The sequence below is a fragment of the Equus caballus genome, unplaced genomic scaffold (genome assembly GCF_041296265.1).
Source record: "Equus caballus isolate H_3958 breed thoroughbred unplaced genomic scaffold, TB-T2T haplotype1-0000019, whole genome shotgun sequence".
Taxonomy (NCBI): domain Eukaryota; kingdom Metazoa; phylum Chordata; class Mammalia; order Perissodactyla; family Equidae; genus Equus; species Equus caballus.
In genome coordinates, this window is record NW_027222392.1 from 1,497,923 (window position 1) to 1,519,179 (window position 21,257).

The 21,257-nt window shown below is 37.7% G+C and overlaps 2 pseudogenes; one reads left to right on the forward strand and one right to left on the reverse strand.

The window, feature by feature from the left end:
- Positions 1–17,482: 17,482 nt before the first annotated feature.
- LOC138922909 (olfactory receptor 2L5-like) lies at positions 17,483–21,038 on the reverse strand (annotated as a pseudogene).
- Positions 20,004–21,257, forward strand: part of LOC138922910 (olfactory receptor 14A16-like) — a 120,730-nt pseudogene continuing 119,476 nt past the window's right edge.

Sequence of the window (21,257 nt, forward strand, 5' to 3'; positions counted from 1 at the left end):
ATCCTTCAGAGAAAGAAAAGGAAACTGTTCTTCATTATTCTAAAAGTAATAAAATAGTTTGCCGCCAGAATTTTTCTTATTTATTCTAGGCCCTTTATTTAGAGAATGTTTGAGGAATTCTGTGTCCATTAATCCCAAAATCACGCCCTTTCTGAAGCTCGTAGGGAAATTGATTACAGTCTCCTTCTCCACATTGCACTGACTTGTAAGCTCTAGTAGAGATCATCGTCATAAACTGTTGGAGTTTCCTTCCACAATCTCCTTTTCTCTTCCTTCTGCCATTCTGCCCTCAACAAAGAAAGTGCCTCTATGTCCAGAAGATATTGATATAACATGGTTAATTTCTTGAAACAGCCACACAGTTCATTGAAACAATCCACTATTTTATGAGCTCAGTAATTTGAATGAGATGATTGCTTATTTAAGAAGATCTATTAGCCTACTGGTTTTGGGTGGACCAGCCCACAATTTACGTCTTCAGAATATATGTGGACAATGGGGAGACTTTTATTTTGTATCATTTGTGAATAAAGTCTTACAACGGTTACTCTGCAACTCAAAATTCAGATGTGGAATACTAAACACTTGATAAATACGAATCACTTGAAATTACTTACTAATATAAAGGAAAAATAATTCTCAAATTAGACTCACCACTATAGTAGAGTTGTAATCCGTGAGACATCCATATGGTGCTGGGTGTTTTTAATAGGTTCACTACAAATGCGCGTTTACATCAGTGTTGAGGGCACTGCTTTCTCCTCCTGGCCTCAGGCCGTACTTATTTCGAAGTCCTAAGTGACCACTTAAAGTTTCCTACACTTATAAAATACCTTCCCCGGGGCAAAGACACTTTCGAAGACAAGTCACCTTTGGTAGGGGAACACAGATTTAACGGTTTCTCAAGAGTAAGTGATGCAATGAACTAATTTAACACCCGGGTTTTCCTAAAGGCAAAATAACCCCGAATGGGAAGGTGAAGAGATGAGGCACTCTAAGGATAACAGCGAATGCAAGGCCTTTTCAAAGGCAAAACAGAAGTTCCACTCCTTGAACTGAACAAATGTGACTTAATTGCCTGAAATATAGATTGTTCATTTTACTGACTGATGATAATGATGGATTTTATTCATTAATCAAATATGCTCAGCATTTTACATATGTTTCAAACATTTTATTTAATCTTTAAAACAGCCGTTTGATCTATGAACTTCTGCATTCTACCAGAATGCAAACAATGTTAATATTTTTAAGCACCATACCTATATTTAATTGTCCTGAGGTAGCAGAATGGAGGAATTTTGTTTAAGTCACCTCAGTGTGTGGTTCTCAAACTTTAGGGAGCATTTGAATCACTCAGAGGGATGGTTAGTTACACGTTGAGAAATATGTCCTTAAATAAGTCATGTAAAGTTGAATTTTGACTCTATCCTTAACTGGTCTTCAGTGCTTTGATTGCCTCTAAACTCATTGATTTCCAATTTTTTAAACCCTTTTTCTATTCCTTATGTATTTCATGATCTTGGATTAGCATTATAAGTGAGCTTCCTCTTCCTCTTCTATAAAATATGCCTAATAACCTTGCTTACTTTGTAACATTATTAGAAGGATTAAATAAAATATTTGTAAATTATTTGGAAGCATATCTGGCTCTTGGTAAATCCGGTATAAACGTTCATTTTTATCATCACCATGATTGTTTCCAATGGGGGAAAAAGTGTCTTGAAAGCAGGGCTTATGTTGATTCTGGCCCAAGTGTTATGAAAAATTATCTAAAAAAGTAAATAAGCAAAGGGAGAGCAGTCTGTCCTTTCAGTGTTATACTTGGTCATTGTTTAACAGGACTGCTCAAAGATTATTTAGTTCTCTGGGTGAATGCAACTGTGTTTGGCTTACTATTTATTAATAATCAGGGCCAAGAATCTGTGAACTTGCATATTAGTGTATATATTTGGTTCCAGTACAGATGCAAATAATTTATGTCTGGTAATAAAGTAAGAAATCAACCAGTGCTACTTAGCCAAAAAACAAAAACTCAAGCAGTGAGAAGGTTTTTTCCTCCTGACACCAAATGTGTGGTGTCTTCCAATACCTCTTTTCCAACACTCTGACATCAACCACAGAGCCTACAGTTTAATCAAATCTGACACTACCTGGAGTCAGTGCAGACTCCACAGGCTTGAGGGCTCAGTCCCATAGACTGCCTCCTTCAGGTGCTCGTCACAATTGTCAGGTTTTGATGCTTCTGTCCAACTTGGCTACAAAGAGCTCCTAGGACCCTCTCCTCAGGTTCTGTAATTTTCTAGAATGACTCACAACAGTCAGAACAATGATATTATAATGATTACAGCTTATTATAAAGGATAAAAATGGACAACCAGATAAAGCGGTTCATGGGTGAGCTTCGGAAGGCTCTTGAGTGCAGGAGCTTCTATCCTCGTGGAGTTGGGTTGCACCATCCTCCCAATCAGTGTTTGTGCACAGAAGCTCTCTGAACACTGTCATTTAGGAGTTTTATGGAGGTTTAATTACCTACTCATGATTGTAACCATTGGTGATTAACTAAATTTACAGTCTTTCTCTCTTCCCTGGAGGTTGGGGAATGGGACCAAAAGTTCCAAACTTCTAATCATGGCTTGGTCTTCTGGCAACCAGGTCCCATAGTCAAGCTATATAGGGGCCACCAAGAGTCTTCTCAGAACAAAAAGGAGCCCTATCACATTTACCACTCTGGAAGTTCCAAGGTTTTTAGGAGTTCTGTGCCAAGAACCTAGGACAAAGATCAATTATTCTTATGTTATAAAACAACAAGAAAAAGTGAAAATAACAAATAGCATTTTTTTTTCAGTGTGGCCTTCTCAGAGGTCTATAAAAAGCCCTGTTCAACTCAAACACTTTTTGCACGAGCTGTAACACCCTCTTTGTCCCCTCATGGATAAGTTAAACTTTGAATAGACATTCATTTATTTCAAATTTTTGTGAGAGTTATATATTTAACTTTGGGAAAATTTAACTTTTGGAGAAGATTCATCTAACTATGTCTCAAAATGCATCAGCTTTAAAGTGAATCTGGTAAGAGAGTAAGTAACTAGTGCACAGGCCTTGTAGGCATACAACTCACTTTCCTGTATTCCTCATGTGGAACCATGGTACCATCTGACCCTATTTGACCTCAGGTATGAGGAGGAATGTTTGGAACATGAGATGCCACTGCATAGAACACAACAACCATCTGAGATGCACTGGGAATTGGGTTGGTAGGGTTAAAGGATGTGTTTTCATTGCTAAGGTTGCCAGACTCTGGAGGGGGTCAACACATGAAGACATTTTGACCTGTTCATTGTCTGAACCCAACTGGGAGAGCAACGTGAGGACTTGGTCTCACAAGGCCAAAATTGGTCTGAATGGAAGGAAAGGAAAGATGAGGCAAATGAAAAATACTCTTCTAAGATCTGTTGACAGACTGTAGGCAACCTACACGAGCTCTCTAAAACAGGATGACCCAGGACCCAATAAGCAGAAGTCAAAACACAGAAAGGAAAACAGTTAAGTAATTAAGGGACCAATGACCCATGAAATAACTTGTATTTAGGTGTGAGTATACTCCTTTAAAGGTCCTCAAAAATGGATGAAGGACCCATGACTGCTTCAATGAATAAAAGTGGGAGGGAGACTTTAATGGCCCATGGTCTTCGCTGCTAAACAAAGCACACAGACAAGATGCTCCAACCTGCTCGAAATGTCAACAGAAAGCACTGTGAGTACTGCTGCTCACAACTACACCTGCAGGATTAGGAATCTCTAATTTTAGCATTTATCCATCACAAATTAACAAGTTATGTGAGGTGTATGAAATTATGTAGTATTCTACATTCTAACCAAAGCTTGAAATTGACAAACTTTCAGTTTTACCAATCTCTTGACAATGGAGAAAATCACGTTTTACACATAATTTGTATTCGCTGATTTTCTAATGAGGTTAAATATCATTTCACTCACTCAATTGCAATTCATGTTTTCTTTCCTGTAAAACTATTTATTCTTGCCATTTATCCATTTTTCTTCTGAGATTTAAGGCTATTTATTTGTGAGTGTTCTTTGATTGGAGAATTTAATCCAGTTACATTTAAAGTGGTGATTGTTATGTGGGGACTTAATGCTGACATTTTAATTCTGTTTTCTGGCTGTTCTCTGTTTCCATCATTTCTCTTCCTTTGTATTTCTGACTGCCATTTCATTTTGGTTGTTTTCTGAGGTAGATTTCTCAGTTTTCTCTTTTTTTGTGAATTGTGGCTGTACTCTGATTTTTTGTTTAGTGGTTATCGTGAGGATTGTATGAAAGATATTCTCTTTTAAGTTGTAATTGAGCCTTTGCCTCCCTGATCTGGTGGAGAGCCACAGGTTTCTGATCGTGTCTGTCTATTTATCTCCTGCTCAGAGCTGTGTAGACCTTTGCATTTTTGTTTCTGGTGTGACGGCATCTTTAATTATTTCTTGTCAAGGAGGTCTAGTGGTGATGAACTCCCTCAGCTTTTGCTTATCTGGGAAAGCTGTTACTTCTCCATTGTATCTTAAAGAAAGTTCATTGGATAGAGTATTCTTGGCTGAAAGTTTTTGTCTTTCATTATTTTGAATATATCATTCCATACTCTCTTAGCCTGTAGGGTTTGTCCTGAGAAATCTGCTGAAAGCCTGGTAGGGTTTCATTGGTAGGTTATTTTCTTCTGCCTCGCTGCTCCTAGTATTTTGTCTTTATCATTAAATTTGGCCGTTTTTACTATTATATGCCTTGGAGAAGGTCTTTTAGCATTGATGAAGTTGGGCATTCAATTAGCTTCATTTATCTGTAAATCTGAAACCATCCCCAGCTTTAGGAAGTTCCCAGCAATTATTTCTTTGAACGAGTTCTCGGCTCCTTTCTCCCTCTCTTCTCCCACTGCAATACCTATAATCCTTACGTTGCTTTTCTTAATTGAGTGATATATTTCTTGCAGAATTCCTTCCTATTTAAAAATTTAGCTCTGTCTCCTCCTCCACTTGTAGCATTTCTACATTTTTCTCCTCTAGAAGACTATTTACTCCATAACATCAGTTCTATTTCTTAATGATTCTAGATTATTTTTTATTTCATTAATTGTGTTTTTCACATCCAGAATTTCTGCTTGATTTTTTAAAGTTTCAATCTCTTTGGCGAAGAGATTCATTTTATTGCTGGTTTCCTTGAATTGTCTTTCTGTGTTTTCTAGTAAGTCATTGAGTTTCTTATGATGGCTATTTTGAATTCTCTATCATTTAGGTTCTGTATTTCTCTGTCTTCAGTGTTGGTTTCTGGAGAATTGTCATTTTCCTTCTGGTCTGAATTGTTGCAGCCGTTTTCTCATGGTGTTTGATGAGCTAATCTTTTGTCAGGACATTTGTGGTATTCTTAGGATGCAGATTCCCCCTGTTACCACTAGGGGGAAGCAGGAGCAGCGTTTCTGGCCCCACTCCATCTGCTGGAAGCTGTGGACCTATTACAGGTGCTTGCCCCAGCCTGGGGTGAATTCAGACACTTGTGTGGACTGTCGTTGGCAGGCGGGGCTTCCTTGCTGGGATGGGCCACGCTTTGGTGCTTCAGGGGCACTCTGAGCTCCCCATCTCTACCAGAAAGTGATCGCCAGTGGGCTCAAAGCTGCTGCTGCCTCTTCCCACAGCTGCCCAGGACATGTTCTCTATTTGGGGGCTCAGCAGCACTGTGAGCCCTCATCTGCATGTCTGGGAAGCATTTGCCCCAACACGTAGATCTGCTGCTGTCTCTGTTTACAGTCCATTGGACTGTTGTGCTTGGTGGATGGGGCTTCCTCGCTGGGACCTGAGCTATTGCTGCCCCTTGGTGGCACAGGGGCATGGTGGGCTCCCTCTCCCCACCAGGAGAGTGAAAACAAGCACAGGCTAAGAGTTACAGCTGGCTCCTCCTATGGTCACCCTGGTGTGTGCTCCCACTGTCGGGTGCTTGCCCCAGGTAGGAAAGTGTTTGTGTGCATGCACAGGGCTACCAGGGGAGAGCAGGGTGTGCTCACCCATCTCACTTCCCCAGTGGCCAATCCACCCACCCTCAGATGTACAGCTGCGTGTGTCTCTCAGGCATCCTGTTGTGCTTTGTGGGTTTCTTCCATTGGTCAGTGAATGTCTATTTAGTTGTAGTTCAAAAGGGAGAATGATGAAGGGAACAGCTCACTCTGCCATATTGCTGACTTCATCCTCCTGTATGTTTCTTAGCAGCATTCCAAATAGTTGATGACACTATCTAGAGCTTGGTTTGAAAAACACAAAAAACTCTTGATTTTCCTTTTATTTCACTTGTTGATTGTTATTTATTACTGCAAATCAAACCACCCCAAAATCCAGTGGCATAGAGTAACTACAATATTGCTGTTGCAATTCATGAGTCTGAAATTTTGACAGGGCTTTTCAGGAGGAGCTAATCTCTGCTCCATGTTCTGGCTGTAAGTTCCACATGCAAAGCTGCATTTGCCAGGTGTTTGGCTCTGGCAGGATGACCTCATTCACAATGCTGGAGGCTGGAATGACTGGGTTTTGGTGAGACCTATCTCTCTCTATGTCATCTGTCATCATTCGACATTGTGGTCTGAAATTCTTTACGTGAAGCCTAGAGCCCAAGAGAACAAAAATAGTAGCTTCAAGGCCTCCGATGACCTGGGCCCAGAATTGGTACCGTATGACAATTGCCACACTCTGTTGGCCAAAGCAAGTCACATGGCCAGAGCATATTGAAGGGCTTGTTTCTGGATGGAAGAAGCAGCATATATACATAGAATGGGAGAAACTGTTAACAGTCATCTTTGCAAACAATTTCCACACTGCCCATTCTAAAATGTTTTGCTCGTCTCTTCCTCTGCCTGATTTCTAAATATTAGTTAATTTTTTGTTGTTGAGGAAGATTGGCCACCAGCTAATCTGTGCAAACTTCCTCCACTTTATGTAGGATGCTGCCACAGCATGGCTTGATGAACAGTGCTAGGTTTGAGCCCATTTTGAGTAACTATCTAATTGCTCAAATTACGAACCTAGGAATTATTCTTGATTTTAATCTTTTCTCATCCCACAAGTTCCATTAGAAAATACTCTTGGCTTGATCTCTAAAACCTGCCCTGACTTACAAATGTTCCCTTTCACTGATAATTCTTTAATGCAAACCGTCATTTACTACCATAGGCTCTTTTGCTTCCACCTTTGTCCCATAATATCCATTCTCTGAACAGCAGATGAAGTGGACATGTAAGACTGTACATCACATTATCTAACAAACGTTTTTTTATGCTTGCATTTGGAGTTTCTACTCTTTAACATGGCTTTACAATACCATCCTTACTCAGGACTTTTTTCCCTCTCTGATGGCAGCTCCAATTCTTTTCTCCCTAGAACTTCACTTTAGTAACAATGGCTGTATTTATGATCTCCAAGCACGCCAAGCTCACTGCCATTTGAGGAAGTTTGAACATGGCATCCCTTCTCCTGGAGTGATTTGTGCAGGTTTTTCTTTAAATCATTAAGGAGCAAGTAAAATATTATTTTATCAGAGACTTTTCTAGAACATCCTATCTAATGCTTTCCCAACTCCATGGTTACTTTCCATAATATTAGTATATTTTATTTTATTTACAGCATCTATCACTAACTGATAGCTTTATTCTTTGTCGTTCATTGTCACCAGCACACACATTACACAAACTTCACAAATTTACAAACCCTGTCAATCTTGATCAGAAGTTTACCCCAGCACCCAGAACATTATCAGGAACAGAAAAGCTATTCAATAATTGTTAAGTGAACGAATAGATAGGAAGAAATAGTAGCCACATTTTGCTAAGAGAATGTTTTTTGTTACTTTTGGCTTTGTTGTAGGATGGTGAAAGTGGGATATAAATTTTTGCTCATGTTAATATTTGTAAAATATTTGTAAATGTGAGTTTGTAAAAGTGAATAATAAAAATGAAATTATCATTGTGATCCATGTAATGGGTAAACATTTCAGAAAGTCTGAATGAGAGAAATTCCATCTCTATATCCTTCTTTTTCTTTCCTGCCTGACTAGAAAGCATGGCATTGCTGACTGTCCCAAGCTTTTTAGAACAGTATGAGAACCATCCAGACACACGTGCATCAACAATGATCAATAGACTATCTTGGAAGTATTTCTTTTTAATTTGAAGTGTACATCATTATATTTTGACTTCTTTAGAGACCACATCATTTTCACCACCAAAAGTCTAGTTTCCATCTATCACCAACAAATGTGCTGTTTCACATCTTCTTTATTCATTCATAGGCACCTATGTTGTTCTCAAGTCTAGGCTGTCACCTTACTCAATATGCCATGTAACCAGGAGATTCTGTCTATTGGAAAAGACACCTGCGGAAAGACTCTCTTCAACCTCACTAGAAAAGCCTCTCATTGAAATGGTGCGGTTAGCTGACCCTTGTGCCATGAAACTCCAGGGAATAGACTCTTGGGTTGTGACACACCTACAGAAACACCAAATGCTAACTGGACCTGCACGTCATCTGGTGACCTGAAAGTAAAGATTTCTGGAATTGAAGTAGATGACATCTGATGAGACAGCTTTCCCAAGATGTCCAGACCAAGCCTTTGGAAGCTTGTCTGCAAACCTTTGGTGACAACATAGCACTTCAGATGATCTCCAATGCCTATGATCTTGACAGATGTATTTTAGAAAAAAGGGCCTGAAGGTTCTCCTTCCTATCCCATATTTGTTACTCAAATGTGGCCACAAGAGGTTTCCAATCAGTGCACTTTCCCTCCAATGTGGGAGATGACATTCAGAAAACTCCTTCCTGGCATCAGTGGACAAATGCTTGATGAAAATGGAAAACTCTGACTCTTGAGCAGTGGTGCTTTCAGAGAAAGATCCTGATCAATATGGGAAAATATGAAAATTAATCAACAGGAGGCCGAAGAGGGAACTGTCACATCCTACATTGATAGTGGAGCCCAACAGGACTTCATCTTCTTGACTGACAAGAAGCTGAGCCAATGAGACACTGCGACAAGTCAGCCAATGAAAAGCCACCATACATCAACCCCTCAATTCCTCCAATAGACACTTTATTTATAAAAGTCCTCCCAACTTCTCCTTCCCCTCTATAAAAGAATTTCTCCTCACCTTTGCTGCTAGGAGGTTCCACACTGATCACTGTAGTTATACACCTTGAGGCAAATAAACCCATTTTGCTGAGGAATGAACTGGCTGTCTATTTCTTAAGATCAGCGATTGCTACCCCAGCTTTCTTTTTGTTTCCATTTGCATGAAACATATTTTTCCATTCCTTCACTTTCAGCCTGTGTGTATCTCTAGATCTGAAGTGAGCCTTGTAATTGGCTACATGGGTCCTGTATTTAACCCAGTCAGCCACCCTATGTCTTTTGATTTGATCATTTAATCCATTTACAGTAAAATAATTATTGATGAATATGTACTTATTGTCATTTTGTTAATTTTTCTGGATGTTTTTTTAGTTATTCATGATTCCTTTAGGGTTCCTTTATATTTCTGACAGACGAGTGGCGTAGGTCTGCACTTAAGAACCAAACGTGTGCCCCCAAAGTGGAGCATGCCAAAGTTAACCACTGGCCCAAAATTGCTCATAATTTTAACTAGAAAAAATATACTTTGGTTTTAGAATGAATATTTCTCTATGTCCCATTTTAGTTTCAGTTTATATCTTCTTTTATATTTTTTAAAAGTAATTTCTCTAAGGTTAATTCTTCTTCATACCCTCTGTATTTTCCTTTCAAGTTTCATTGTTTTCTTTATTTTGGCCTGTATTTCATGAAAGGTGATTTCCTCATATATCTGATGATTCTTCTCTGTCCATATGTATGAGTTAGCCACTCAATGGAAGTTCTGAGGAGAGGGAAGATTGTTTGAAATATAGCCAATATATGTTTCAAGTGGGGACACTATTTGATTGTGAAAAATTTGAAACATTAGGGCCTGTGGATCTCTTTTCTTGTGCTGACCAGCTTCTATGAAGAGAAAATTTCAGTATCTCCTCTAAGGGTTATTAGCATGGCTGCCAGTATCACCAAGCAAATGGGAATGAATTGGACCTCCAGTTCAAGATGTGGATGATTACACACACTTCTCTTGTCAAATTGGTCATCTGTCTGCATCTGTCACTGGTACCCACTCTGGTTCAAAACCTAAGTTTCGCGTTTCCATAAGAAACTACCAGTCATCTAAATCTGAAACTCTTCACGCATTCTCCAAAATTGAAATACTGAAAATAAAAGCAATAAAATCACCCAAATTTTATGTCAACATATACATAAACATCTTAAATTAACAAAGCCGATTTTAGGGACACACTGGAACTGTAGGTCAGTAATGAACATTACAGAAAAGAGAAGAATGCTGTATGTTACAGAGTTTCTGATTCAATGTAGTTATCAGAATTCAAAGATAGACCATAATGACCCATGTCCTAGCATAATCTCCTTCTTTTAGTTTGATTATGACTGGTTAGCACGTCATGATTTGGTTCTGTCAAAACGGAAGGGATTTTGCAGGTGTAATTCAAGTTGATCTAATTCAACTATAATTCTACTTTTCAGTCCATTTTGAATTATATGAATAATTGTTTAGGTGTATCTTATAAATAAAAATTTTTCTAATTGTAATAGTAGCTGCCTAGGAGATACTATGTTTGAATGTCATGCACTAACAAACTGGTTAGAACCAGATCGAATAGATAAAGTAGAATAAGCTGCCGGCAACCTAGTAAGCCGTCCTCACTGCAGTTAGACACTTGATCACTTGATTTAACAAACTACGTACAGACTTGACACATGTCCCAGGATGCTAGTTTTCAAAACTTACTTGGCCTAACCACAGTCTTTCTCTGTAAAGTTGATAACATATAAAAGTAAACAGTTCTGCCATAACATGATATATATATGTATTCAAAAAACTTTTTTATGGTAAAACTGCATATTGGGAAGACATCAATTCTAGGAAAAATAGGGCTAGACCATTTAAAACTTAAAACTTATGAGATATTAATCAGAGCATAAACTCCAAATATTTAAAAATTAGTAGCATAGTTAAATTTCTACTTGCATTTTAAATAAGCATCAAACAGTTTTGTCTGTGAGAAAGTAAGCACTTCCTACTCTTCAGAGCTTAATGATTTCTTCTGCAAACTATAGGTCCTTGAATTCATTTACTTTCAATGAAGATTATTTAGTCAATATTTGACATCTGATTTTTGGTTGCTATTTTCATGAGTTAAGTTTTAACACCAGGGAAGTATCATTGCAGTTTTGTAATTGTCATTTCTAACTTCACTAGATAGCTAAAAGTTGTGAAATTCATAATGTGTATTGAAAGAAAATCAGCCACTACTTGTTGCAGTGACAAAACTTCTGTGAAATTTTGTTTCTTAACATAGTCATATATTGCTTAGGTTTTCTCTCAGGGGTCAAAGAGAAGAATTGGATTTTATTCTAGAGTCCTGGAAATCTGGTGTGGGGGAAGGAAGGGTTCACACGTCTACTCTGGAAGCAAGGGTTGAAATTGGTCTTCCTGACTAATCAACTTTTCCAATAACAGTTCTCATCTCTATAAATAGGATTGTTAATTGCTGGTAAATCAAAGTGGTCTTTGCCACAGTGTGTGACACTGAGCCATTCTGGTACCAATTATCCGTATGAAAACTTCTTCTTACCAATCAAATTACATTCATCTACCCACTAAGAAAGACACCCCAAAGTTCCACCAAACCACGACACCTGAGAAAAGCACATGATCTCTGGGTAGTTTCTTGTCCTCTCCTTCAGGCTTAGATGTGATTTCTTGCTCTGGTTTTGGATGTTGGTCTTTGGGACAAATCCCTTGACCCAACATTGTCCGTGGTCCCTGATTGCACCCTCCGGGAGATCTTTCCTTGTCTGTTACCACTCATGATACATCTAAAGTGGCCGCTGGGGTCTCTGCCTCATTGGCTCTCAGCAGTTCCTATTGCCTGCTTTTCAAAGAGCGCACAGCTTTACCATCACACGCCTTACGTATTGGATTAGTGGCTTATGTATTATTACATTCACATCTTTTCTATTTTAATTTTTTAAAATTTTTTTATTGTAGTAGCAGGGATTTATAACATTATATAAATTTCAGGTGTACATGGTTATATATTTTGAATTCTCTGCAGATTACATCATGTTCACCACCCAAAGACTAATTACAGTCCATCACCATACACTTGTGCCTAAACACCCCTTTCATACTCCTCCCTTCCCCCTTCCCCTCTGGTAACCACCAATCCAATCTCTGTTTCTATGTGTTTGTTTGTCATTGTTTTTACCTTCTACTTGTGAGTGAGATCATATGATATTTACCTTTCTCCTTCTGACGTATTTCACTTAGCATAATGCCCTCAAGTTCCATCCATGTTGTCACAAATGGCCAGATTTCATCATTTCTTATGCCTGAGTAGTATTCCACTGTGTATATATATCACGTCTTCTTTACCCATTAATCTCTTGATGTGTACCTATGTTGCTGCCTAGTATTGGCTATTGTGAATAATGCTGCAATGTACATAGAGGTGCATTTATCTTTATCCATTCATGTTATCATGTTCTTCGGATAAATACCCAGCAGTGGAATAGCTGAATCATATGATAGATCTATTTTTACCTTTTTGAGGAATCACCATACTTTCACCATTGTTATTTAACATAGTGTTGGAAGTCTTAGCCAGAGCTATCAGTCCAGAAAAAGAAATAAAATGGATCCAAATTGGAAAGGAAGCAGTGAAACTGTCACTATTTGCAGATTACATGATTTTATCTATAGAAAATGCTAAAGAATCCACTAAAAACTTTTAAAAATAATAAATAAATATGCTCAAGTTGCAGGATAGAAAATCAACATACAAAAATAAGTTGCATTTCTATATACTAACAATGAAGTGGCAGAAAGAGAAATTAAGAATGCAATCCCATTTACAATTGCAACAAAAAAGAATAAAATATCTAGGAATAAACTTAACCAAAGAGGTGAATGATCTGTACACTGAAAATTATAAAACATTGTTGAAAGAAATTGAAGAAGAAACAAAGAAGGGGAAAGATATCCTGTGCTCTTGGATTGGAAGAATTAACATAGTTAAAATGTCCATACTTCCTAAAGCAATGTACAGATTCAATGAAATCCCTATCAAAGTTCCAATGATGTTTTTCACAGAAATAGAACAAAGAATCATAAAATGTATATATAAAAACCAAACAGCCAAAGGAATTCTGAAAAAAACACAAAGCTGGAGGTATCACACTCCCTGATTTCAAAATACACTACAAAGACATGGTAACCAAAACGGCATGGTACTGGCACAAAAACAGACACATAGATCAATGGAACAGAATCGAGAGCCTGGAAATAAACCCACACATCTATGGACAGCTAATTTTTGACAAGGGAGTCAAGAACATACAACGGAGAAAGGAAAAATCTCTTCAATAAATGGTATTGGGAAAACCAGACAGACACACGCAAAATAATGAAACTAGACCACTATCTTACACGATGCACAAAAATCAACTCAAAATGGATCACAGACCTGAACGTAAATCTGAAACCATTAAACTTCTAGAAGAAAAACTTAGGCAGTATGCTGTTCGACATCAATCTTAGCAGCATATTTTCAAGTATGTCTGACCTGGCAACGGAAACAATAGAAAAAATAAACAAATTGGACTACAGCAAACTAAAATGCTTCTGCACAGCAAAGGAAACCATCAACAAAATGAAAAGACAACCTAACAACTGGGGGAAGATATTTGCAAACCATGCATCAGACATGGGGTTAATATCCAAAATAGATAAAGAACTGATACATCTCATCAACAAAAAAATCTAACAACCCAATTAAAAAAAGGGCAAAAGATCTGAACAGAAATTTCTCCAAAGAAGATACACAGATGGCCAATAGGCACATGCATGAAAAGATGTTCAACATCACTAATTATCAGGGAAATGCAAGTCAAAACTTCAATGAGATAGCACCTTACATCCATCAGAATGGCTATAATTAACAAGACAGGAAACAGTGTTGCAGAGGATTTGGAGAGAAGGGAACTCTCATACACTGGTGGTGGGAGTGCAAACTGTTGCAGCCGCTATGGAAAACACTCTCATCTTTTCCAATGTTTTTCCCTCTGGCCAGTTCTGAGCCATCAGTCACATGCCTTGTTCTTTCCAGGACCTAATTCTCAAGCCTGTCTCCTCGCAAGGCCTCCTTTAAACCATGCATATGGGTTTAAGGTCACTTAATCTGCTAATCCTCAGTGGGGGGATGATACCCTTTATTCACACTTTGTCTCAGGAGTGTCTTTACAGAATTCATTTTCAGACACTTACTGGGTTTCGTGTACAGTGTGCATGCACCAAGTCTAATTATTCTGTGTTTCTGAAGATTCTGGAAGCCACTGAATCTTTTTTAATATATTTCTTTTTTTGTTTCAATTGGGACACATTTTTTCCTTTTGCTTTCAATTTAGAACCCTGGCTGATAGAATCAGACTCCAAATGCCAGTTTCGGCTTAAACAGAAAACATGATGGAAAGTAAGGGCAATGATTACAAGGATTGAGGAGGAAAAATGTATTTAAAAATATTTAGGAGACAGAATTAAGAGGATTTCATAATTGTTCGTCTTGTGGAAATGAGATAAAAGTGTTGAGAATAAGGCTCAAATGTCAAATTGGCTCCCCATTTGTGTGACACATCCACCTTTGTTTTTTCTACAATGTAGTAAGTACTCAGTAAGTATTTAATGACTAATAAGTTGTGGTCCAAGCAGCAGCTGTCTTTTTTCCTCCAGATTTTACATGCAACAAAGTGAGTAGTGGGGTTGAACTAATTTTTACAAGAAAGGAATCATTATTTTATTCCATATTATCACACGATTGACCTACACTCCATTGTGTGGGAAAGATACTCATCTCTCAAAATAAGAATGGAAAAAAATATTCATTTCCCTTTCTGTAAATCAAACTTTGATAATTTACTACATAATAAAACACTAACGGAACACAGTGTGCATTATAAAAGCATCCAAATAGAGACCATGTGCTTTAAAAATTTCATCTTCTTGCCATGAACCAATTAAAGAATGAATGAGAAGTGCAAGATAATAATTACTAGTTACTAACTGGATGATAATAAGAATTGCTGAAAGGAGATGTAACGAAAAGGGAGCAGTGACCCTGTGAGAGGAGGAAAACTAGGGTAATTGTAAGCCTCAGAGTCATCATTGTCCAATTTTGAAAATTATCTGAAGTAGAGTCTCATAAAAAATGCAGAAAATGGTAGAATATTTGAGAAATTTGTCTTATTTCTGTTTTGCTCTTCCTAATGTTAAGAGCTTTTCTGGAGAAGGAATGGCCTGTGGGTGCAGACACAATATCGGTGGAAATTAACTTCCTGCTTTCCTGAGTCGTGAGACTACTGGAATAAAAGATTTCAAGAAGGTCATTTCTGGTAGCATGGACTGCTCAGTATTTGCTGGTGATCTCTTTCTCTCCATTTTCAGAGCTGTTGGCATGAAAAATTTAATTATTCTTGCTTTTGTAGGAATGTCATTAAAAGTGACTTCAATGATGCCATTAAAGAGGAGCAAAATTTGCCACCCTAAAATATGCCTCTTTGGCATAAAGATTATTTTATGCTGGTTATTTTTAGGTGTTAAAGGACATAGGACGAGTTCTGAAAACTGGATTAGAAGTTACCCTTGTGTAAAAGACATTTACATTTATCAGGGAAATTTTCATTTGTAAGGGTGTCTCCCTCTCTGTACCAGGAAGTGGAGAATGACCAAATTTCTAGAAACTCTTATCCATGGGGAAGGCAGCAACTTAAACCTGTATTACAACCATGTCCTAGTTTACTGTGCCTTTCCTGGTAACCTCCAATAACGGTCTTCCCATTCCCCCCAACCTCTTTGTCTTTAGCTGAAGATGACATTTAAGGTGAAGACTTGGGCCATTTCAGGAAGCTGGTTTTCTTGGGTCTCTCCCGTGTAGATAGGAGTATATATGTTGTGAAACTTTGGTGGTTTTTTTTTTCCCTGTTGATCTGTCTTTTATTACAGGAGATGTCTTTACCAAAAATCTAGAAGGGTAGAGGACAAGTTATTTTTCCTCTCCTACACTATTTACTGACACTATAGGGTAAAATGCCTCCATCTTGCTTTTCAGCAAACTAAATCCAAAGATATGGCGTGGTTTCCCCTAGATCCTGGTGTGCCAGGGCCAAAAATAGATACAGATCTCTTGATTATCTCCATTATTTACTACCTGAAATGGGTAAGAAGTCTGAAGTTGGTGTCTCTGCTCAATTCTACACCCCCTAAGATTATTTCTAATGATAACAATGAAAACAGCAGACATTTTCATCACTTTCCTGATTGGCATGACACCATTCCCTTCCTACTCACTCATTCTACTCTTCGTGGGGCTGGCCTTGTAGGTATGTGGCCTGTGTGCTCACACAGGATCTCACACTCAGAAAGGATCCTTGCTTTGTTTAATACTCTGTTGTTGAAATCTTACAATTCTTAATAATTTTATCACTGAGAAAGCAAGGGACTGGAGGAGCTATGCTGGGCAGCAGCATTAGCATGCGGCTTTGGTCCAGCAACAATACTTGCACAAGTGGGCTCAGGCAGCACGCACAAGGAACAACGGGCCTGGCCTCCCCATGCGCACACACACAACTGTTCAAAGCACCACAGGACCCAGGGGGAGTGGCTGGGTTGGGACCTGGAACTAAACTGGTGGCAGTGATGCCAGCAGCAGCTGCAGGTGCAGCAACAGTGCTGGAGGTGGCTACTGCCCTCTAGAGAGGAGGATCTCTGCCTGGCAGGAGCAATGGCCCATGATGGGGGCAGGGGTTGACTTAGCCTTCAGTCCAGAGTCCATCCCTGTGTCATCTAAAACATTATTAACTGTCTCACTTGAGTGTCAGGACAGGAAAGCCTAGGAGCTTAGGAAGTAAACTTGGTCAGTAAATTATTTTAAATGAAAGTGTACACATGGTCATCGCACTAAAGCATATAAGGGGGTTATCAGAAATCATCAGAATCCAGAATCTATGGTTTTCAAAGCTGCTGCAACGTTGCAAAACAAATATCCACAGGATCAGAAATAGAAATAAAATTTAAAGATAATTTGAAGATTTAAAATTTAATATGAAAGATTATTCATGGAATAGAAAGTTCTTTTCCTATGAAGTTTCAGAAACCAATTATTAACAAAAAGGATAAAAATAGCATCGATGTAGTCTGTAATTGAAAATATAAGGAGAAAATGAATAAATAAGCATTTGAAACATGAAGCCACTTTTGTTTTCTTATACAAAGTCCACAAGTTACCAGAAATTTGAAATTCTTAAAATGCCATTTATTAGATTTATATTTAAAATTAAATTCAGATTTACATGAAATTGACTTATATGGATAGGTTGAAATTTATTCATAAGAGAAATTTTTTAATGAAAAGTTCTCCTTGAGCATCATTAGCTCTATCTTTACTGTAATTTATATTTTTCTATAAGGTATCAGAAATTCAGTTCAAATTTGTACAACCCACAAACACTCCTAATATCTCTGATATCTTAAGCAGATCCTTCTCAAAATTAAAAATCACCAAAACTTAATTGCAACTTAGCATTTGCCACCAGTGACTGACAATATTTTCAATTATATTGACAACAAACAAAGTTCCTAAAACTATAAATTTTGATGAAAATAAATTTGGAGAAAAGAGTTCCAGAAAAATCTTATGACCAATATTGATATTACATAGTAAAGTATATCTATTGATTATATATAAAATTATAATACAGAAATATTGTTTGCAATTTGTATTTCATTTTATAGCTGATAAATTAATTTTGAAGGAAGAAACTTTATATTTTAGCACCAATAGTGGTAGTCTTTCCTGCTTTTTGAACAAGAAGCTTCATATTTTCATTTTGTGCTGTGGCCTTCAAATTCTGTGGAGTATGACCCTTCCCCTCCTGCCATACTTGAGAGGGTAAAGAGCATGTCTGCACTCATCACTGATGGGCATTTCACCCAGGGAGTTTCCTTGAGCTGATGGATTTTTATGGGATGTAATGGTGGGATCTGTTTGTGATAGTGACTGAGCCATAATATCAATGAGTAAAATTGATCCATAGATGTTGGCTAGTCTCAACATATTTCAGTAGAACTATGAGATGCAGTAATGGGGAATAAAATCTCATCTGAGAGACATTATCTAATGCTACAAGTAGCAGTGGCTACTGTTAAAAAAGAGACAACAGGTTCAGAATGGAGTCGTTTGCGCTAAGCCCAAATCACAAAACTGAGACTTGATACCAAACAATTACAATTTCAACCTTCCCCAGGGTTGGAGTCTCAAACCAGTCAATATGGCATTACTCCATCAGCACCAGTGAGGTAATCTACCTAATGGACCCCTGCCATCCCCCAAGGGAGGGTGATGTTGCCTGAAACAATCAGCTCTTTGCAAGAGTAACTTTCTTGCCCTGCCTCCTTCTGCCTATAAGAGTGTTTCATTGTGTTAAGCTCTTCAGAGCTCATTTCTGTTTACTAGATGGGATGCTGCCTGATTCATTCAATAAAACCAATACAACCGTTAAAACTTACTCAGTTGAATTTGTTTCTTAACATTACTTAGGATGCAAACAGTATATGTAGAAAACCAGGGATAGGTGTGGGAATGTCCTTGACTAATTAATCCCCACTAATTTGACTAAAACTTTGACCCACTCATCTTATAATTAATTGCACAATTTCCTTCACCTCTGTTAGCACCTCCACGTTTTTATTGTTGATCCTGAGGTATGCCTGAAATTAAATCATTTCCTTAGGATTCATCACCCTATTAGAGACATAAACCTGTCATATTCCACTCAGAGTAGTATAAGGAATTCTGAACCCCTGATGAATTCTTGAAGTCTCAGCTAAATACCTGTAATGATAAGTTTCTTTAAATTAAAAGAAAGACTAACTGGTATGGTAAATTACAGGTTTGCTATGAGAATAACAAGAAGTCTTCTGACTTTCAATTAGATCTTGACATTCAGGAAAAATTTATGTTTGTTTTAGATATTTTTGAAAATAGTAGCACTGGTATGCTGAAATACAACTTCAGTTAGTTTCTACTTTCGTTGCTGCATGACAAACAATAATTATCATCAACATCATATCAGGAAAAAATTAATTAATTTGGAAATTAATTTGAAATTGATGGGAAAAAGCATCATGAAGAAAAAAGATAAGGCTTAGAATTTTATATATACTCACATGCACGTATATTTACAAGACTATTTTGTCCAGACCTAAGTGATAATCTTCTTATCTAGATTAATTGTGGTCCTTGCACCCTAAGCATAAAATAATATATTTAATTCTGTACACTGATGAATGAACTTATATCCAAGTCCTGGCTACACATGCAAAAAGCTCTGTCTCCATTTTCACAGTGCAGATTCTCTGAATCACTCTTCTGAGGGCCCCCATAACCTCTCTGTTTCTCAGGCTGTAGATGATGGGGTTGAGCATTGGGGTCAAGATGGTGTAGAAGACAGCCAGAACCTTGTCCTTTGTTGGAGATCTTAGGGATCTTGGGTGTAGATAAGTGTAAACAAGTGGAGCATAATAAAAAGTCACCACAGTCAAGTGGGTGCTGCAGGTGGAATAGGGCTTCTTCCTCCCTTCTGCTGAGTGCATGCAGTGGACAGCAAGGAGAACTCGGCCATAAGAATATGCGATGCCAATGAAAGGAAACACAAGGAAGAGGGTGGTGCTCACAAACACTGTGTACTCATAAACCCAGGTATCCATGCAGGCCAGGGTCAACATGGCCAGGACATCACAGAAGATATGGTTGATGGCCCTGGATTGACAGTAAGGGATAGGGAAGGCGTGTATGTGGTGTGGGCACAAGAGTTGACAGAGCCCATTATCCAAGATCCTATTATCATCAGTACACACATTCTTTTGCTCATACGAATGGGATAGTGGAGAGGAAAGCAAATAGCTATATAACGATCATACGCCATTGATGTCAAGAGCAGCACTTCCACACCTGCTAACGTCAAGAAAAAGAAGCTCTGAACCCCACATCCAATGAAGGAGATAGATTTGTTTCCAAAGAGAAAATTAGAAATCATTTTGGGGACAATCATGGAGATGTAATTCAAGTCAATGATGGAGAACTGAGTAAGTAAAAAATACATGGGTGTGTGGAGCTGGGTGTCCAGAAATATGAGGAGAATCATGCACAGGTTGCCAAACAGAGCTGTTAGGAAAATGAGAACAATGAGAATGAAGAAGAACAGGCCAATTTTTGACAGTGGAAACAACCCCAATAAAATAAAATCAGTTGATGTTAGGTTATAATTTTCCATGGAGCATTAATATGATTTTTCCTAGAGACAGACACAAGAGTAAGTGATTTGAGTATAAAACTATAAGCTCTTTTTAACTTAATATTTTAGACTGTGTATTATTTAAAATTTTATAGCTCTTAAATGAAGAACTGAACTTATCTATTTTGGGAGAAACAAACTTTCTTTTCTGATCCAGAGATTAAAACGTGAAAATGCGAACATTTGTGGCCAAAGTGTTTTCTAAGAAACTATTAAAATATTTTAAAAACAAGATTTCTATTTTGACCTCCTTAGGATAAATATGTTTTACTGCCCTACACAAACTCAGATATCATTAAAATCAGTTGTTGCATTCAAAATTCATAAGTGTAAAATTTATGAAAACCCATATATTATAGAGTTCTAGTATCAATAAATGTTTATGACCCTTAAGGGATGATTTTTCTTTCATATTTTTCCCTAAAACTTGCCTCTAAAATTGAAGTAGTCTATCAGCTCATGTTTGAGGAGATTTATGTCTTTCTTACATCTTCTTTTCACAATAATGTCAAGTCAAGTTTTCCTGAAGACAGGTATTATCATTTGGTTCATCTGTTCTGAAATATAACATAAATCGTTATTGTCAAGTTCCACTTATGCAAAGTCATTCTCTTCTGCCTCCTCTCTCAGGTTCTGAATGCTTCAGTTAAAGAAGACCCTTTACTCAAACATCTATACACATGCTCATTGTGGCTGTCATGACTCTGCTCAAGATCTCCCCAAGAGCATGTTTTCC